This window comes from Cavia porcellus, unplaced genomic scaffold, assembly GCF_034190915.1.
Source record: "Cavia porcellus strain 051 isolate PalLab524CR breed Dunkin Hartley unplaced genomic scaffold, mCavPor4.1 scaffold_28, whole genome shotgun sequence".
NCBI lineage: Eukaryota > Metazoa > Chordata > Mammalia > Rodentia > Caviidae > Cavia > Cavia porcellus.
Genome location: NW_026947511.1, coordinates 29,026,474 through 29,046,557, shown reverse-complemented (window position 1 = coordinate 29,046,557; position 20,084 = coordinate 29,026,474). Strand labels below are relative to the sequence as shown.

The 20,084-nt window shown below is 40.9% G+C and overlaps 1 long non-coding RNA gene across 1 annotated transcript; it reads right to left on the bottom strand.

The window, feature by feature from the left end:
• Window positions 1-10,459: 10,459 nt before the first annotated feature.
• Window positions 10,460-15,905, bottom strand: LOC134473644 (uncharacterized). Its single transcript, XR_010043994.1, has 2 exons — window positions 15,203-15,905; window positions 10,460-14,193 (listed from the first exon to the last, which is right to left on the bottom strand). It is a non-coding gene; the product is annotated as an uncharacterized LOC134473644 (long non-coding RNA).
• Between the last annotated feature and the right edge of the window lie 4,179 nt (window positions 15,906-20,084).

Sequence of the window (20,084 nt, the reverse complement as noted above, 5' to 3'; positions counted from 1 at the left end):
CAGTTGGAGTCTTAGGGCCCATGACAATGTCTCATGCAAGTCTGTTTCAGAGATCGGCACTGGAGCTAGGAAGTGACACTCAAAAGGACCAGAACTGCTCCCAAGAAGCACCACAGCCACTCTCAGCAACATCGGGGTCCTAAGCTCTTCCTCTGACACATCCAGACTAGTTCACATCAGGAAAACCAGCACAAGATCCTCCAGGAGAACCAACAGCACCAGGAAAACCAACAACACTGCTTCCAGTTCTCCATTTCATGCTGTTGTCAGCAATGCCCATGTGAGCCCTCCACACCCATAACCACACTATTCGGTTCAGCTAGGTGTTACAAACTGAAGACCTGTTGTCAGTCTATCTCCTTCACCTTTAGCCTCTCTTCCTGTAACTCAATCTTCCACCGATGATAAGATTCCTGGGGCTGGGAGAAGGTTCATAACAATGAAATCCCTTGTTGGAGGATGTATCTTTAGGCACATAAGGGGATGTCAGAGAAAGTCCTTTCTTGTTCTTCAAGGGGGTAAGAAGAAAAAGAGAGAAAAGGACAAGAAAAAGCCACAGAGACCTTAGTTCTTTAGTTCAAAGCACTCAGAACTGTTATATCATCACTAATAACCATCATGAATGGGAAAGCCAAGCACACAGACAGGAAATAGCATCTCCATGACTCAACAACTACCAGAGCAGTTTTGCCACAAGGGATGTGATTTTTTAAAACTATGTATCAGAAATTGATCAAATTCCAAACACAGTGAAAGATAACTGAATGCAACTTTCACATAGTAGTTGTGCCCCAGGAAAGATATGCGATAAAACCATGGTTACCCAACCTAAAACACCACTTCCTGCATGTCAAATGAAGCTGAGATTTGGGTTCATGTGCCTATGAACTGGCTTTTCACCTACATCAGTGTTCTGACAAGATGGAAGATAGTTCACTGTCACAGCACTAAATACCAAAGAAATCACACCCATCACTATGACCATGGAAAATATTTTAATTTCTAGGATGTTCCCTAGAGAGCCATGCTGCCCCACTGAGAACTGCGATTTTGGACTGATGATAAGAATCTACTCCCACACAAAGCTTCATTTTAGTGACCATGAGTATTTGTTAAATCAGAAAGGACTAAAGCATCCTGCATGCCTGTGGGTGCAATCTGGCAATGAATATCAGAATCTCCAAGGAGCTTTTCAAAACTCACACGTCAGTGTTCTGAGTGAGGAACCAGGCCTGGGTATGTGTATATTGTGCCCTCCAGGATAAGAGCTGCTAGCTTCTAACCACTTTCATCTACTTCTCTGCCTTGGTCCTGCCACTAACAGAGATTGAACCTAGAATTCCCAATATTCTAGCCCCCAAAGCCCAGACACAGAAAATGTAATAATACCTGTGATTTTTGCACTGTTCTGGAGATACAGGCACTCTGTGGCTTTGCATATACCATTTTCTCTTTCTGAGTCTCAATTTCATCACCTCAAAACTGGATTGAGAAAAGAAACTACTCTCCACCTCTGCAAATCTAGGCCTCCCCCAGGCCTACTCGGGTTCCCAGAACTGTTTGGTGGCTCCACCTGTCTGGTTCAAAGTTCCTAAGAAGGGCCGCCCATCAAGGGGTGATTTAACTATGGTGAGTGATAGTCCTGGTCCTTGTGTGTGGACAAGCAGTATTTCCAGGATGCCCTGGGAGACTATGCCCATTCTCTATCTTGTTGACACAGATGGGAACCTAATGAAAGAGACCCGTTGTAACCTAAACCTGGGCAAACAGAGGCCCAACAGGTAATGACAGGCCTACACCCACAGCACTCCTTACTGGCCCTGTAGAACTGGTTTCTGGGTTGACTTGGAAGCTTGAGAAGGCTGAGCAGCACCTGTGTCCCCAGTTCTAAGATTAGGGGAGCCAGGGGCATCTGTCTCTGCAAGGGGATGAAAGTTTTGTATGTCTGTAAAATCCGAATGAAAGGCATTTTGTCCAGTCAGTTTTTAAAACCTAAGGGCAGAGTTACTTTTTTTGCTCAGATTGATTGAGCTCCGCTCAAGCAGAGAAATCAAGGACAGCCAGATCTGAGAATGCAAGACAAGCAGGAGTTACCTGGACATAGGTTCCAGCTGGACAAACTGCACAGGCCCAGGCCAGTGGTGATAACAGGAATCCCAGGGTGGCCAGAGAGACATAAGGGAGAGAGGGACAGAGGGCCTATTGGGAGGTCAGCAGGGACAGCTGTGCAGACCAGGTGTGGCAAAGGCCTTCAGATGCCCAGATAGGTAAAGCAATTTACCGTTTAGGAATTTAGGCCTCAGGTTCATGCAGCCACTTATTCTCTACCAAATGCCAGCTTGCAACAGCTTGGTCATGGGATGCAGCATTTGTATGTTATGTCACACAGTTGGAATTCTAGTAGAAGGAGACAAATAAACACATTGCAGCATGGTGCTACAAGAGCTCTGCCCTGATGCATGGATTAATAAGGCCATTGTCACCATTTCAAAGGTGGTTTCCTGATGAAAGGGTCTTCTCACTCTCTCTTGTCGCCTTTGTCCTTCTGCTATGGGATAAGGTGGGATAGCGAGAAGGTGTTTCCAAACGCTAGACTCACAGGCTCAGGCTCCCATCCTCCAGAATCCTGAGCCAATAAATTTCTAGGTTACTTAGTGACTAACCTAGCTTCCAGCAGTATAGTGTACCTAGCTATGCCACTGCAAAACAGACTAAGACATAGCCCCAAACCTCAGTAGGCTGGCAAAGGAGATTGTGAAGGATGTGGTGGCGTGGTCACTGTCCACAGGAAATAGCATTCCCTGTGCATATCAGTGATGGGGTAGTGTTGAGGTGGGGAGGCGGTTAGGACCCTGGAGTAGCCACTGCCTCCTGACTTCCTGGTGGACAAGCAAACCAGATCTGGTCTTTGGAATCTGCTAGAGAGGACTGCTATTTTACCTCCAGGGTACCACCAACACCTGCCACCTAGGGACAGATGTTGCAGAAGGCACTAGGTTGGAGACAACTTGGACACATTTCAGATAATCATTTCTATTCTCCACTACCCATTTAATTCTAGTATCTCAAATATTTAAGCCATTTTCACTGACTTCTCACTCAAACATCTAGCTAAATTTCCCTGGATAGTGCATCAGTTTAGATGCCAATTAAACTCACTTCATCTGAATATTCTTACAAATCCTTTCTTTTTTCTTTTTTGCCGGTACTGGGGATTAAACTCACAACCTCGCATTTGCAAGGCAGGCGCTTATGCTGCTGAGCTAAATCCCCAGCCCACAAGTCCTTTCAATAAGCAAATCAAACCAGTTCTTCAAAACAAATTGTTGGGCTGGGGATTTAGCTCAGCGGCATAAGCGCCTGCCTTGCAAGCAGGCAGTAGTGAGTTCAATCCCCGGTACCGATAAAAAGGAAAAAGACAAAAAAAAAAAAAAAAAAAAATGTTTCTAGTTAGTAGACCTCCTGCTGGCCCTGGAGCCCTCTCTATGAAAGCTGTGCAAAGTTCAACGGGAAAAGAAGGCCCAGCAAGGGTTGCCCAATATGGTTTCTTGTTGCAACCTCACAACCATAAAAACAAATCAAAAGCTAAGACCTATTGGCAGACAGTCAGTCACAAGATATGTATCAACAGAGTCAGCAAGATTACCTGGGCTTCACCCCAGGCTCTGCAGACATTTACCTGACAAGCTTTCCATAAGTAATAACCCATGGCAACACTCAACTACCACTGGATGTGCTTACCTACCTATGGATTAGACCATTCCTGGAGAAGACCTTAAAGAGAAAGGCACGGAATTTGTAACCCCATCAACTGGATGCTATTCTTGAACTCGGCACAGAAGTCCCCTTATGATCAGCCTGTGGCTCTCTCCACTTCTCCTCCTTTTCTACCTCCCCCTTAGAATTGACACCCTAGCTATTTCAAGGGACTGTATAATTTACAGTCCAATCTGAGAACTTTTGAGACTGAGGACATATTAAGTATTCTGGGGCAACAGGCAATAAACTATTCTGAACAACCTGGGACTTTCAGTCTTTCTAACCACATGGAAATATTTAGAGTTCTCATAACTTGTCGTGGGGATTCAATAGCCCCAGACTCTGGCATATACTATGTCCTTTTCTTAAATTACCTTCACTTCTTTGTCCACTCAAAGCAAATTCTAGAGCTTCTTCCTTAGTAGACTCTCACAAGGCCCTTGGATGGGCTTAGATCTTCTTTCCTTGTGTCCCCATTTCCATAATATTAATTAACAGTCCATCTTAATTTCTCTGCTTCCCTAAAAAACCAGTAACCACTAAGTCAGGTATTATATTTTTTCATCTTTATATTCTGTAGCCTACTTCATATTGTAGATGCATAAGTATTTGTCTAATAATGGTTTTGTGATTATCCAGAAGAGGTACATGTGAGAAGTAATTTCAAATATCTGAAGAGTCTACCTATGGATGTTTGCCCACTCAATCATATAGCTCAACATAGCACATATGTAAAGATATCTACTTCACATAGCACATAGCTCAACATAGCATATTATCATAGTACAGGAGACTTAGATTTTATTTGGTTCATATAAAGACTAGGACAAGACTATCCACTGAAAGCTTCAGGGTAATATATTTCAGCTCAATATTAAGAACATTCTAGCCACACAGAAAATGAATAGGCATCTTTGGGTGGTACAGAGTTGTTCGATCACTAGAAGTCATTAGTTGACAAAGACTAGCCAACATTTGGAAACAACGAGGCAAGGATTTGAGAATACATAAGATAAATGGCCAGAGTAAATCCCTGAGATTTGGTGATTGACTGGTTAGTTAATTCATTTATCAACTGAGTACATAATGGGCACCAGGCACTGTCTCCAGAGCTTGATAAGTTAACACTAAACAAACACACCCATGCAACCTCCATAAATATTAAGCTCCTATGCTTGGTGATAAACAAGACAAAGATGACCTGTAGCCTCGTAAAGTTTACAGGCTTACAGAAGAGGTACACATACTTGTCAGAACTGTTGGGTACTAAAGGACAACGTGAGAAGAGAACTAAGGGTGGAGGTTAGAGGAAATATTTAAGTTGAAAGGGGTGCCTGTAGGAGGCTTGGTTATTTTCTGACCTTTTCTGAAAGCTCAAGCTCCTTCTCTCTTTTTTGCCTGCTCTTCTAGTTCAGTGACTTTCCTAATCACTGGCTTCAACCTGTCTACACCCATCAGCTTCTGAGCTGTGAGTCCTGCTCAGATGACAGGTAACCAAGCAACTGGGATCATCCCAGGGGAGACGATCAGATGGGTCATGTGATGTCTTTGGCTACACCCCTCCCTTCTCCCCTGCCCCTACTTCTCTGAAAAACTATCAAATTTTGCCCATGAGTTATACAGAGCTCAGGACAATAAGGGTACAGGCAACGCCAGGTAAGTGTACCCAAAGAGCCTGGCAGAGACTCAGGATCTCTGTGCAGTCCCCCCTCATCAAAGCACCCTGTGGTGCTGGCCACAATCCAGTTCAAACCAGAACAGACACAGCAGGTGAATAAGGGGAATGTGGTCACAGCATTTTCTCTTATACACTTATGGGGTATGCTGTAGCCACTTGTGAAATATTTGTTTTATTTGAATAAACAATAATACAAAACAAATACCATGAAGAAACCCTTTATTGTGTGCTAGGTAATCACACAATTAGCTTAGTCAATCAACACCCCTACAAGGTCAGCAGAATTATCATCCATATTTCACAAATAAGAAACTGAGGCCTAGAAGTTGTCAACTTTTACCTATTTTCATGTAGATAGAGAATGGCACCGTGAGTGTCTCTAGAGCCCATGTTCCTGATCTCTGCTCCATTGAGCTCTTCATGAGGTTAAATGAAAGCCCAAATAAGCACAATGAGTTGGAATGAGCTATCCACTCTCTGAGCTCAAAAGGTAGGTTAGTAACTTTCTACTATAGCATCAGCTTAGCAGGAGAAGAATCTAAAATGTAAGTTCATTGCATCAGCAAAATAAGAAAAAAGTCAACAAACCAGGAAGAAAAATTTCATTATTCATAATATAAAGGAATAACCTCTCTAATATATAAATCTATATATTCATGGAAGGACATGAACCACCAGGAAACTGGGCAAAAGATGTGAACAAAGGTCACAAAATGTGAAGAATGCTCAGTTACACTCATTTTTTTTTTTTTTTTTGTCTTTTTCCGTTTTATCGGTACCAGGGATCGAACCCACGACTGCCTGCTTGCAAGGCAGGCGCTTATGCCGCTGAGCTAAATCCCCAGCCCCAGGTACACTCATTTTTAAAAATTAAAATTAAAGCTGTAATAAGGTAGCATGTCTATAAACTTCACAGATAGACAGGATACGCTATTAGGATCTAGAAATATATTTGAGAAGAAAGAAATGAAAAATTAATGAATTAAATGTCCATCCCAAGAAACTATAAAAAGGACAGCAAATTAAATCCAAGGAAACTAAAAGCATTATAACAACTAAGAGGAACAGTAAAACACAAACTTGGTGCTATGGGTTGTATCTAGATGTCCCTCAAAGCCCTGTGCAGTCATGGAGGGCAAGCTTTTACAGAGGTAGCTGAATCTAGAGCTTGTGATTGATTCATGGTTCAATGCTGGGATTAAGAGTGCCGGGATTACTCCGCTGACTGAATCGGCACAGCCCTAATCCCAGCAGTCTGGGTAAGATAAAAGGAGCAGAAAGAGGCTTCTTTCACGCCTTTGCTCTTATTGCTTCTGTTGGCTTCCACCACCACAAATTGTTGCCCCTCTGCCACACCACCCTACCTTGGAGCTAGCTGATTCTGGACTGAAATGTCTACAAACTGTAAACTAAATAAACCTTTCCTTCCTTAACTTTGGCTATTGGGTATTTTGTCTTAGCAACAAGAAAAGTAACCAAGACATTGGTTCTTTGGAAAAACCAAAATTCTGGCAGGATCAAGGAGCTATATCTATATATCTATATCTGTATCTGTATCCATGTATATAGGGAAAATTTGACCCAAAAAAGAAAGTATCACTATAGCTCATAGAAACATTATATAGTCTTTATACAAGTGAAATAGAAAACATATATAGTATGGAAAAATACCTCAGAAAAAAACAATAATATACACCAACACTAAAATGACAGAGATGCAGTATTTGATAACAGCCATGATTTTAAAAACAAAAAAACTTCAATGAGAAGAATATCAGTGAAAGATAAAAATAGACAACTTCAGAAAAGTAATAGAAAGTGAGACCAAGAGATAGCAAAAGATCTGTGTCCCTTCTCCACCATCAGATACAGAACATAATCAAGGAGCACATGAAGTAGAAAAATAACAAGAAATTTGGAGAGAATGAACCACAAGCCCTCTGCAGGTGTGGTTGGGCTTAGTTTTCATTTTCTAAGGCGTGGGTATCGTTTTTCTAACCCCAGAGGTGGTAGCCAACAGTAACCTAAACAATCAGTTTCTGTAAAACGTGATGTTGGGGGTGAGCAGGATCCTGTGGGGAGAAGATGAGATGATTTCTGAGGGTGACACTGACCCATAAGGGAAGCGTGAGAAGTGTTCTGACCCGAGCCAGGGTAAACGTCAGCCAAAGGGGGAGTCAGAATGGTTCAGTAAAGGGCTGGGACGAGCACCAGCGTCTCAACAAAGACCTCATTACACTGGCATTGTATTTTCTTGCCTAGAAATGAAATATTCACACCTCTCTTTAAAAAAAGTCTTTGTTCTGTTTAAAGTTACAATGAATGGTACTTGCAGAAGTATGCCTGCTACATACCATAGGCTCACATAAGCCAAACTTTCCTGCTTGTAACCCCATAGGTTGATCTCAACTTGGCTAAGACAGTCATTTTGTGTGTGTAAAAAAACCTCTACACAAAGAGTCTATTTGGTAAGCATTCTGATCCTCTCCCAGGTACATTTGCCTGGGAGGCTGTTTGCTTTCATTTGATAATAAATGTTGCTTTCTTCTTTCGCTCTATAATAAAATGTTTTTGTTCAATCCTCTTTTGACTCTTTACCTTTTAATTCTTTCTGGGTCAAGAGAAAAATGCATCCAGAAGATAAAAAGAATGCAATGGAAATTTTAGGAGCGAAAGATATAATAACTTAAATAAAAAGGTCAGTAGATGGACTGAAGAGCAGACTGGAGGAATCAGAGGAAACAATTATTTAACTACAACATAGAACGATAGAAATTATCCGGAATCTAGACCCCCCAAAAAAGAAAAAAATAAGCAGCCTCTATGAAACCATAACAAACAAACAATATAATATTTGTGTTAAAGATATCCAAAAACTATAAAACAAAGAGAGCAGGGCTGAAAAATCACATGCTAATGACTAAAATTTTTCCACATTTGGGAAGACACATAAACCTACAGATCCAACAAGATAAGCAAATCAACCAGAATGAATCCTGTTATGGTTGACAAACTGTCAACTTTGGAAGGCTAAAAGCTTTACTAAGTAACTCAACAACTCTCCATCCTGGATAAGTAAAGGACATGCTGTTACCTCTCTAAGATATTGTCCATTGTGTGACTCTGAGAAAGTCTAACGTTTAACTAAGTGATTGAGCAGGGGGCCAGGGTCCTCACTTCCTAAGCAGCCTCAGCCTGTGCAACAGGAGGGCACAGAGATGGTGTGAGTACTGCACCCCCCAGAGGAGCGTAGCCTGCTTACAATACAAGGGAGAAAAAGAGGCTTGTTCTCCCCAGTTCTGCCCTGTTGCTTGGCTGTCTTCTGCTGCCTGGAAGTGTTGCACCTGTGCTATGCCACCTTGCATCAGAGCCGACTGAAACTTTCACAAACTTTAAGTTAAACAAACCTTTCCTTCCATAATTTTGGGTGTCAGGTATTTTGTTCCAACAATGAAAGAAAATTAATTAAGGCAAATCCTAAGAAATCCACATCAAGACACATTTAAGTTTCTGGTAACTAAAGACAATAACAAAAACCTAGAGAATAGCCAAAGAAAAAGTTCTCACCCAAAAGGGGAGAATAACGAAATTGATAACGTATTTCTTATGAAAAAATCATGAAGATTAGATGGAAATGATCTAATATTTTCTAGATTATGGGAGAATAAACTGTTAATCCATAATTCTAAACCTGGATAAAAATGTTTTTGCAAGAATAAAGGGAAAATCAAGGAATTCTCAAGAGATGGAAGACCAAGAAGATCTGAGATCAGCAGACTACTCCAAAAGAATGGCTAAAGAAATTTCTGTAAATACAAGGAAAAACATAGGCAGGTTGAAAGTAAGAAGGTGGGAAAAAATCATATAAATATGAATTAAAAGGAGAAAATGGCTATATTAATATCAGATATAGTAAACTTCAAAGCAAAGAAAATTACCAGAGAGGGAACATCGTATAGCAATGAATGTGTACCAAACAAGAGTCATAAAATAGGCAAAGAAAAAAATCACAAAAAAGAAATAGAAATATTCACAACTGTGGTTGGAATCTTTAAATTTCTTTCAACAATTGATAGAACTAACCAGAAAATTAACAGGAATGTGTAAGAACTCAATAACATCAAATAACAGTATCTAACACTTATAGAAAACGTTTCCCAACAATGACAGAATATATACATTTTTCCCAAGGGTTCATAGCATATTTTCCAATATATACAACAAACCTCAACAAATTAAAAGAATTAAAGTAATATAAAATGTGTTTTCCAACCACAGTGGAAGCAAGCCAGAAACAAAAGCAGAATAAAAGGGAAATCTTCAAATATTTGGAAACTAAATTACCACACTTCTAAACAATCTATGGATTGAAGCGAGGTGTTAAGAGAAATTTTTAAAATACTTGAACTGAACAAAAATGAAGATATACTCTGTGAAAGTTTGTGAGATGCTACTAAGCAACAGTAGAAGGGAAATTTAGAAAGTGAAATGTACAAATCCATATATTGGAAAAAAATGAAAAATAGCAAGTCAAAAATTTAAGCACTTATATCAAGGACCTAGAAAATAGCAAAACAAATAGAAATCTCAAAGAAAGCAGAAAAAAGGGGAAATGAAGATTAAAAATAGAAAACAATGAAATTGAAAGCAGAAAGAAATTAATAAAACAAAGAACTAGTTCTTTGAAAAAGCCAATAAAATTGATAGAAATCTCCATCCAGAACTTGACAAAGAAAGAAAAAGAAGAAATGGTAAATCAACAATACTGGGAATGAAATAGGGAATATCATTGCTGATTCTACAGAGAGCAAAAAAAAAAAAAAAAAAAAGATAGTGTTAGGGCCGACGCCGCAGGGAAAGAGACCCCAAGGACTCAATTCTTGGTGAGGGAAAAAAGTTTATTTCCATGCGCATGGGGTCCCCCAGGCAAACAAGTGCGGAGGGCTCCGAAGGGGAATTGTGTAGGGTTTTTAAGGGCGCAGGGAGGCAAGTGAATTTACAGAAGCAGATTGTATTGGTTAATTTTGAGCAGGATAGGACTTGGCAGAAGTTGATTGGAGGGGTTTGGGGTTGAGTAACCATGGAGACTGGGGGTCCTAGCCCAGTCACTATGTGCCCAGAACAGAACAGTTACTTGTCTTACTTATCTCGTTGAGACAGAACAACCTTGCAGGTGCATTTTTTCTTTTTTTTTTTTTTTTCTCTGCTCTGATAGCTCTGGGGAGTTAGGCATTTCTTTCTGCTCTGCTCTGATAGCTCTGGGGAGTTAGGGAGTTAACCCTTTTATTCCCCACTCTGGGGAGTTAGGGAGTTAACCCTTTCATTCCCCGCTCTGGGGAGGGGGTTATAGCAGGGGGGTCAACTCTCACATTCCCCCCTTTTCTTTTTTGATGACTTTTAATCTTAAAGGTCCTGTATTGGTAAGGGGTCATACTGTTGACGTAGCATCATAACCTTTACTTGAGAGATCTGAGCCCTCACAAACTGGGTTACTCGGTTAATGAGGTAAGGGGCTATAGCCATGACTATAATGAATCCAGCCAGGGGTCTCAGTAAAGAGAGAATATAGGGCAGGATTGATTTCCAGAAGGAGAACATTTTGGCTTTATTTGAAGGGGGCTCTTGAGATTTAATTTTTTCTCTTAGCTTTTTTATTGCATCTGTTTATAACCTTGTATGTGTCTTTAAAATCACAAGCTTTTAAGAACGTTGACATAGTTTATCAACTTGTTTACAACATAAGGCCCAGTAGGAGGATTAACAAAGGTCTTGTAGCTGTCATTAAAGCTGTTAACCAAAAGGAGAAAGAAAACCAACATTTAAATTTACTCTGTTTTATCATATAAGTAACAATTTTTAAGTCAGACAGAGGCCTCCTTGGGGTCTCTATAAAGGAGGAGAACACAAAATTATCAGTTATATTAGACAATCTTAAGCTTTAAAGTGTCTTTGGAAGAAATGACAGTTTACTTATTTGTAGGCTGACGGTCTTTTGAAGTTGGGACTTGTCTGCATTGGGAACGTTGAATTTAGGCAGGCTTTTAGCTATTTTGACAATCTATTGTGGCTTAAGAGATTTACGGTGAGGTCGCTCTCAAGAGATTTACGGTGAGGTCGCTTGTCCAGGTGTCTAGGCTCTTTAGCTGTAGTGGGCAGCAGCGAAGTAACCAGTGGATGGAAGTCACAGCTAGCTGAAAAGGCTGGGGAGACTTAATAAGATCTTGATTAGTTAAATTAGCTAATTTTTAGAAACCTCACATAAAACCTCAAAAGAGGAAATATCTGCAACATAGGGGGTGTATCACGCATGCAAAGGGGCAGAAGGAAAAGAGACTCACCCAGTTTTCGCCAGTTTTTAAGGCCATTAGTAATTATAGTCTTTAAAATTTAACTTATCTTTTTACCTTTTTTGAACTCTGAGGCTGGTAAGCCCAATCGAGTTTTTTTAATTGATCTGTAAAGCTTAGGTTAATTTGAGTTATTAGGCTATAAAAGCCAGGCCATTGTTGGACCCCACGGATAAAAAGGGAGACCAAATCAGAGAAACTGTTATCAGAGCTGACTCAGACTAAGTAGAAAACACTTATATTTTTGAAGTTTAGGCTTTTTATTTTTGTAAAATCTATTTTTTAGTGTTTTTAGGCATAGTCCCACGATAACCAGTGGTTTTTATTTGTTGCAGTACTTTTAGATTTATCAATTGGCACTGAGGGCATCTGAAGCTCACAGACTGGGCTAGCTTGATATTAGCCCCCGGAATCTCTTGGAAGCTGAGCTGCCAGATGTTGGTCTTTTTAAGTGCAAATGGGCTCTTGAGAGACATAACTGTTTTCATCAGAGAAGTAGGATGGAACTGTAGACAGTAGCTTATCAACTAGATAAGGTCGATGTTCTGTGAGGTGATCAATGAGGCAACGAGGGGTCATCCTCAGGCAGCAAAGTAGCCGAGTTTGAAGCTGTTGTTTTCAGAAATAGTGCCTGATAATGTATGGCTCAGGAATTAGACATCCATCAGTCTGGTGGGACCTTGATGAGAGTCTCCAGTGAATAGGAGGAAACAATTAAGAGTTTGTGTCCAAAAGTCAATTTTTAAGCCTCCTTTATGAGGGGGCCATTGAAGAAATCACCGCAGACAGGGTGGCCATCTGGTTGCCACAGAACCAAGTCTCTTGGAAAGGTAGACAACAGGCCTCTGCCAGGGTCCCAAACTCTGGATCAGTCCTGTGGCTCTTAGAAATTTTGTACTTGTCTTTTAGTCACAGGGACTGGAATCCGTTAGATGGCTCACAACAACCAATGTAGTCTTTTTTTGTGTAGACTGGTTCTGATAAGGTCGGGGGGACTCGCATCAGAGCAGTTACTTTTTTGGCTGGCCTCTCTCATGTGATTGTTACTCTTTTAGCGGCCTGATCTGCCAAATTGTTTCCTCAGGTGAATAGCAGTAATCTGCTGACAGCCAGACTGCTGTCAGCAAATTTAGGATTTGTGGAGCCCTCTTTTTTTTTTTTTTTTTTTAATCTTAGCTCTGGCCAAGGTTAAGAGACCTCGCTCTTAATAGATGGCTCTATGTATATGTATAGTAGCAAAAGCATATTTACTATCAGTATAGATGTTTACCCTCTTTTTTGTGGCTAGTTTTAGTACATCAGTCAAAGCAATGAGCTCCGCCTTTTGGGCAGAGGTGCCAGGCTCTAACCCTTTAACCCAGAGTACCTCCTTTTTGGTGGTCACTGCTGTCCCGGCCACTCATCTGTCTCTGCCGTTTTGGATGAAGCTGCTTTCATCGAACAGTTGTCGGCATTTTTCAAAAGCTGGTCAGTAAGATCAGCCTGTAGGTTCCGCTGTAGTTTGAGGATGTCAGCACACTCATGGAGAGGTGTCCTTTGTTCCTCCAGGTCATCATCAGGCATAAGGGTGGCTGGGTTTAAAGCTGAAGAAGTCTTGAATATCACTGACTCTGGGTCTAGAAGCAGGGCTTGACAGTAGAATTCTGGCATTGGAGAGCCTTTTTTTAGGAGGGGTTTTGATAAGAGTCTCTAAACTGTGAGAGGTTACCACAGAAATCACTTGCCTAAAGCGTGTTTTTTTGTTTCCTTAAGTAACATTGTCACAGTAGCTAGTATTTTAAGGCAGGGGGCCATACTCCTGTTATTGGATTAAGTCTTTTGGAGAGGTAGGCTATAGGCCTCTTTTAAGGGCCAATGTCCTGAGTTAGGACTCCTTTGGCAATGTCCCTGAGTTTATCTATGAACAAGGTGAAAGGCTTGGTAATGTCAGGGAGTCCCAGGGCTGGGGCCTCTGTCAAGGCCTGCTTGAGCTGTTGGAAGGCCTGTTTACATTTATCAGTCCAGTTCAGCGAATTTTGAGTTTCTCCCTTATGAGAGTCATATAGAGGCAAGCATTTTAGTAAAATTTAGCCTACAGTATCCAATTGTCCCTAGAAACTCTCGTCTGTTTTTTAAAGGTTTTTTTTTTTTTTATAACACCTTGGCTATCTTTTTGTAAATTTTTTAGTTTTTAAAGACCTTTTTGTGCTATCTTTATTAACTGGCTGAGGGGCATTTTCTTAAACCTCTCAAACCTTTGTAATTTTTGTCTAACATGTGGGGCCGACTGAGTTACAAAGAGAACAACTGGCGATACTGGGAAACCTCCTTACCTCTGGATGTCCAGTCAGGGTAGCACAAAAGGAGAACATGGTTTTGGCATTCCGGATCAGAGAGCCGGCTTCATCTGGATGGCACACTGCTTTTTGTCTAAGGGTGTCACGTGACAGGCCATCATTTTACTAAAATTATATTCTTAACAAAAAGGGCTTTTTTATAGGTAACAAAATTGTGCTGCATAATCTCCCAGATGTTCACAGTACATGTAAGAACTTGTATCTTATTTGTAGTATCACCTATAATCTCATTTTAATGGAAACATTTTGCAGCAAAGTACAATCTTATGTATACTTTTATCAAAACTGATCTAATACTGTCAAATTCTGAACACATTTACTTTTTGTCAAACCTGTTATTTGTAGTACTATAAATCAAGACAAATACAAGACAAATAAAATTTACATCCTCTTGAGTCTTCTACAACTTACAATAATATCTCTCAAACTAAGCTTTAATCTTTTTTAATATTCTGGCATAGCCAGACACCTTTACTTGAAGACCACTCTCTTTGTCCCTCTTTTTACTATTACCAGTCAATTACCTTTTTTCTCGTTTCTCAGACAACATTAAAACTCACAACAGAACCCTTGAAGTCACCTTCTAGTAGTCTAAATCATATTTAATTATTTTATGTTTTTTTACCACATAAAAATGTTGTATTTTAAAAACAAAACTGTAACCTTTTAACTGGCTCAAATATACTACCTCTGGTTTTTACTTGGTAAAGTTGATATGATTTTTAATAACCATAGATATACATATATATGTGCACATGTTTACATTTTTACCAGAGAGGAAAAAATACTCCTTTTAAAAGGTATGCTGAGGTTGCAAGCAATCAATTGAAGTCTTATATATTAAACAAGGCGCCACAACATTAAAGACACAAACAAAGGGAGCTTTTTGTACAGTTTGGTCAGCTAAAGGAAATAATTTTTTTATCATGAACCTTTAATCTAATAAGCCATATGGATCCTACAACAGAAATGGGCAAGAAGCCCCTAAGTTAGTAACAAGTTTAAACAGGCAACCAAGGAGAGGGCGGAGGAAGGAAGGGTTTTACCCACGGTGGGGGCTCCTCCCTGAGGTCCTGTCATACCAAGATGTAGGCGATCCGGTCGGGGTGGCCCTCTCGTCCAGGGCAGAAGATGATGTTCTTAACTGCTAAGATGAGGGGAAGGTGGAAAGTCCCCTCCGGTGGCCAACCCACGGAGAATGTGGGCCACTCAGACGAGCAGAAAGTCTGCCATTTACTTTTTAACCCACCGCAGAGCCGTTGAGGTCACCTCCCGTGAGACGTGTTATCTCGCTGGGGCCTCCAAGATGTTAGGGCCGACGCCGCAGGGAAAGAAACCCCAAGGACTCAATTCTTGGTGAGGGAAAAAAGTTTATTTCCATGCGCATGGGGTCCCCCAGGCAAACAAGTGCGGAGGGCTCCGAAGGGGAATTGTGTAGGGTTTTTAAGGGCGCAGGGAGGCAAGCAAATTTACAGAAGCAGATTGTATTGGTTAATTTTGAGCAGGATAGGACTTGGCAGAAGTTGATTGGAGGGGTTTGGGGTTGAGTAACCATGGAGACTGGGGGTCCTAGCCCAGTCACTATGTGCCCAGAACAGAACAGTTACTTGTCTTACTTATCTCGTTGAGACAGAACAACCTTGCAGGTGCATTTTTTCTTTTTTTTTTTTCTCTGCTCTGATAGCTCTGGGGAGTTAGGCATTTCTTTCTGCTCTGCTCTGATAGCTCTGGGGAGTTAGGGAGTTAACCCTTTTATTCCCCGCTCTGGGGAGTTAGGGAGTTAACCCTTTCATTCCCCACTCTGGGGAGGGGGTTATAGCAGGGGGGTCAACTCTCACAATAGTAAGGAAATAGCACAAGCAGCCTTATAGAAGTAAACTTGACAATTCAGGAGAAATGGATCACCTCCTTGAGAAACACCAATTTTTATAACTCACCAGTATGGAGCAGAAGCCAGTTATTATGGCACACACCTGTAATCCCAACACCCTGAGAGACTAACTCAGGAAGATTACAAGTTTGAGTTTAGCAAAGGTAACTTAGCAAGACTCTGTCTCAGAATTTGCTAAGGTCCTGGGTTCAATTCCCAATGCTGAAAAATTTTTTGTTACAATAGCAGTGTAACTATTAAGAAATTGAATTATAATTTTTTAAATTCCCAAACTATATATCTCCAGGTCAGACGATTTCAATGGAGAAGTCTAGCAAATATTTTAAAAAGAATTTGCACTAATTTTATATAATGTCTTCCAGAAAATGAAAGAAGAAAGAGACTTTCAAATTTATTTTATAAAACTTTGTATTATCCTGATACCAAAAGCAGACTAAGACAATAATAAATACAATATCTTTAACAAAATACTAGCAAACATAATTCTGCAATATTTAAAGGAATGATACACTATGACCAAGTGAGATATTGTAAGGACTGTAAGTCTGGTTCAGTTTTTGAAAGTCAATGCAATCTATGATATTAATAAGCTAAAGAAAAAAAAGCACATGATCATATCAGTTGATGCAGAAAAAGTACTAGATAAAATTCAATACATATTCATGACAAAAACTCTCAGAAAATAGAAATAGAAGGGAACTTCCTCAATTTAATGTGGAACATTTACAGAAACCTACAACTATCTTATTTAGTGATTAAGACTTAATGCTTACTCTCCACTATCGTGAAGAAGGCAAAGATAGGACTCCTGCCATTCCACTCAGCACACTCTTAAAAAATCTGGGAGTGTAATAAGGCAAGAAAGGGAACTAAAAGGCATATAGACTGGAACTAAAGAAAAAAAATGTTCTCATTCATGGATTATATTATTATCAATATGGAACATCTCAGTGAGTCTCTAGCATACTTTAGCAAGGTTGCAAGATACTGAATGCACAAAAAGCAATTGTGTTTTCATATACCAGCAATGCCCATCAAAATAAAACATAGAATGCCATTTTTAACTTCTCAAAACACTGAAACATTTCAAGGCTCTGAATTCAAATCCCAGCACTTGTAACTAAAGAAATGAAAAAACACACCATGCTCACAGATTGAAAGACTCCACACAGTACAGAGTTCAATTCTCCTCAAATAAATATACAAGATTGACCTGACTACTACTAAAATTCCACCCCAAATTTTTGTAGATATTGATAAATTACTCTAAAGTTATCAGGGACCCCTGCAGTGAACCCCAACCTTTTGCAAGGGGCCACTTTGCATGGCAAAAAAATGAGAGGCAAAGGGGCAGTACAGTGGGGATCCAAAGTGATCAGCTGTTCCCGAGGAACAAAAGGTGGAGGCAGCCAGAACCTCAGCATTTACTGCCTGAGGAGGAAATTTAAGGAGGGGATTGTCAGATGACTCAAGAGGGTGGAGGAGGTTCTATGCTAAGAAGGACCTTGCCCTGGAGGGTCTTTAGTCTTAGTGGTTTTGGTTTTAATCTTAGTGGGTGGGAGAGGATGGCCTACCACCTCTAAGGAGATAGTGTGAAATCTCAAAAGGGTGATAATTCCAAGCTTCCATTTATCCCCTAGGGAAAGTATGCAAAATTAGCCACTGTGAATTTGTGGTCTCCAACTTAAAGTTTATATGGAGAGCCATAGGAACTAGAAAAATCAACAAAATTTAAATCACAAAGCTACAAGTTTTACACCACTAGATATCAAGAAGTAGTTAAAGTATAGTAATTAAGGTAGCATCCATGCAGTGATACACAAGAGGTCCAGACACAGATCCTTGAAATTCGATAACTATAGAATATAGAGAAGCAGGAGGAGGGCAATGTTTTAAATAATGGCACTAAGTCAAATGGATATCCATGGGAAAAGGATCTATTAATCTTATATTACACAGTGAACTGAAATCTATTCCTGGTTTATCATAGGTCTAAATTTGAAAGGTTAAAAATAATATGGAGAATATCTTTATAAACTTGGGTGGATAAAGAGCCCTTAAATAGGACACAAAATCCACTATTAAGAATATAATTAGTCAATTGGACTATATTGAAATTAAGATGTTACCTCTCTCAGAAACTTCCATTTGAGACAAAAGAGCACACCACAGATCAGACAGTATGATTATAACGCCTAGCTAAGGATTTCTCTGATCATCAGTTTCTGCATCTATAGAAGTAAATGAGATACTGTATCTGAAGGGATTAGCACAGTCCTTGGCACACAAGAAGTGTGCTATGAGGTTTATATTGCTCTTTTTATAACTGAAACATTGATCAAGGCAAAGTTCTGCCTCACACCCTTTCCTGGCAAACAGACCTCATTCCTGTTTCTGAGCTCAACAAATAAGGAAACCGACTCTTCTGCAAACCAGCACAGCAGACATTTCTTAAAGCATCTGTGTCCTTCCCCTTCCATGCCACAGTCTGCATGCAGACGCTTTGTTCAGCTCTAAATCCAATGGAAGCCTTAAAAGGCCGCATTGGAAGGGTGAGAGTGGGTTTGCGTCTCAGCTGTCTCAGCATTGTGGGAAATCCCCACTGCTGAAACCCACAAGGAAGGGCTGGTCATGGGGAAGAAAGCCTCTCATCTTTCAAACACAATATCATGTTCTTACAGTTGCCAGCATGCTCAGAAGCGTGCAGAGGGGATTTCCAAAATGGTTTCCAAAGCGTCTCCTGAATCCTACAGATACAGGCCCAGGAAAAGTAAGACCACAGACAAGGACCATTCCAACCCAGGTGGCTGAAGAAGCATTTGGAGGAAGGCCAAGTTCAGAGGGCCTCTCCTTGGGCTACCACAGGTTTGCATCCCTTTCAAGTTGGAAGGGGAAGAACTTTAGAAGTGCTCAAGGTTGCCTCTAACTTCACATTTCTCTGCTTGCTTCCCAGGAGTTAGCCAGTCTAGAATCTTCCAGACACTGACACAAAGTCAGAGGGACTGAGAATAAAGACTCTCCAGTAGATCCATCTCAGCTGGTTTTGAGGGCCAGCATCCTCACACATAGGACAGCACTGGGTGGCTTCCAAGAGGTTACAGACACTGCGTGTGCACCCCTCACAACCTCTCAACTCATCCCAGCTCTATGGTCCAAGCATAATTCTTATCCCCATTCGACAGGCATCCATGTTGTGCTTCAGGAAAATAAAGTGAATTACTCAAGGTAGTTCTGAACTAGGGGCCACCCTACTATGTAATCCTCTCTCTGTCAAGTTACCAGTAACAATGATTATTATCCTTTTTAGAGTCTGTCATGTGCCAGACTTATGACTAGGAGCCTCACATCCTTTAACTCATTTGTTCTTCAGACCAAACCACGAAGTAGATGAGGGCCCCTATAATGTGGGGTACCAGACAAGATGGTAATAGGTGTCGGGTATACTAAACACTTGAATATGGATTAACTCACTTTAGTGAGTTCTAACACAGCACAAGGGGAAGCATAATCGCCACTTCAGAGCTATGGAAACTGAGACTCAGCGATGCTGGGTAAGTTGGCTGACGCTACACAGCTAGGAAGCAGCAGAATGTGGAAATGTGGAGATGTTCGACATTTTTGGCAGTACACAGGTGACATCTTCCAAAGTGACATGTCTAGGAGGTGTCAGAACGTGCTTAGAATCTCTACCTAACTGAAAACCTAGAATCTTCCCGCCCAGCTGATCCACCAAGTGAGGCTGGAGGGACACTCTGGACCTTGTGGTTGGTCTCCTCTAAGAGATAATCCCCTGAGGATTGACCCCAGGGGAAGCCCTCCCCTCCCCTGTTAGGCTGGGTGTGTCTGATAAAGCTGGGACCCAGCACAAACAGCATCCTTAGCTAGACTGTCTCTGCCTGCTGACAGCTGGCCAAACTAGATGGTCATCTCCCGTGGTCCCCATTGGAAGTGCTGCATGGGAAGTAGAGGAGGGACAAGAGAAAGTCCTCAGCAAGGACTTCCAGGAGAGGGAAAGAGGAGTGGGGTATGGGCGGGAGGGTGAGGGGTGCTGGGGAGTGGTTCTGGAGTTGTGG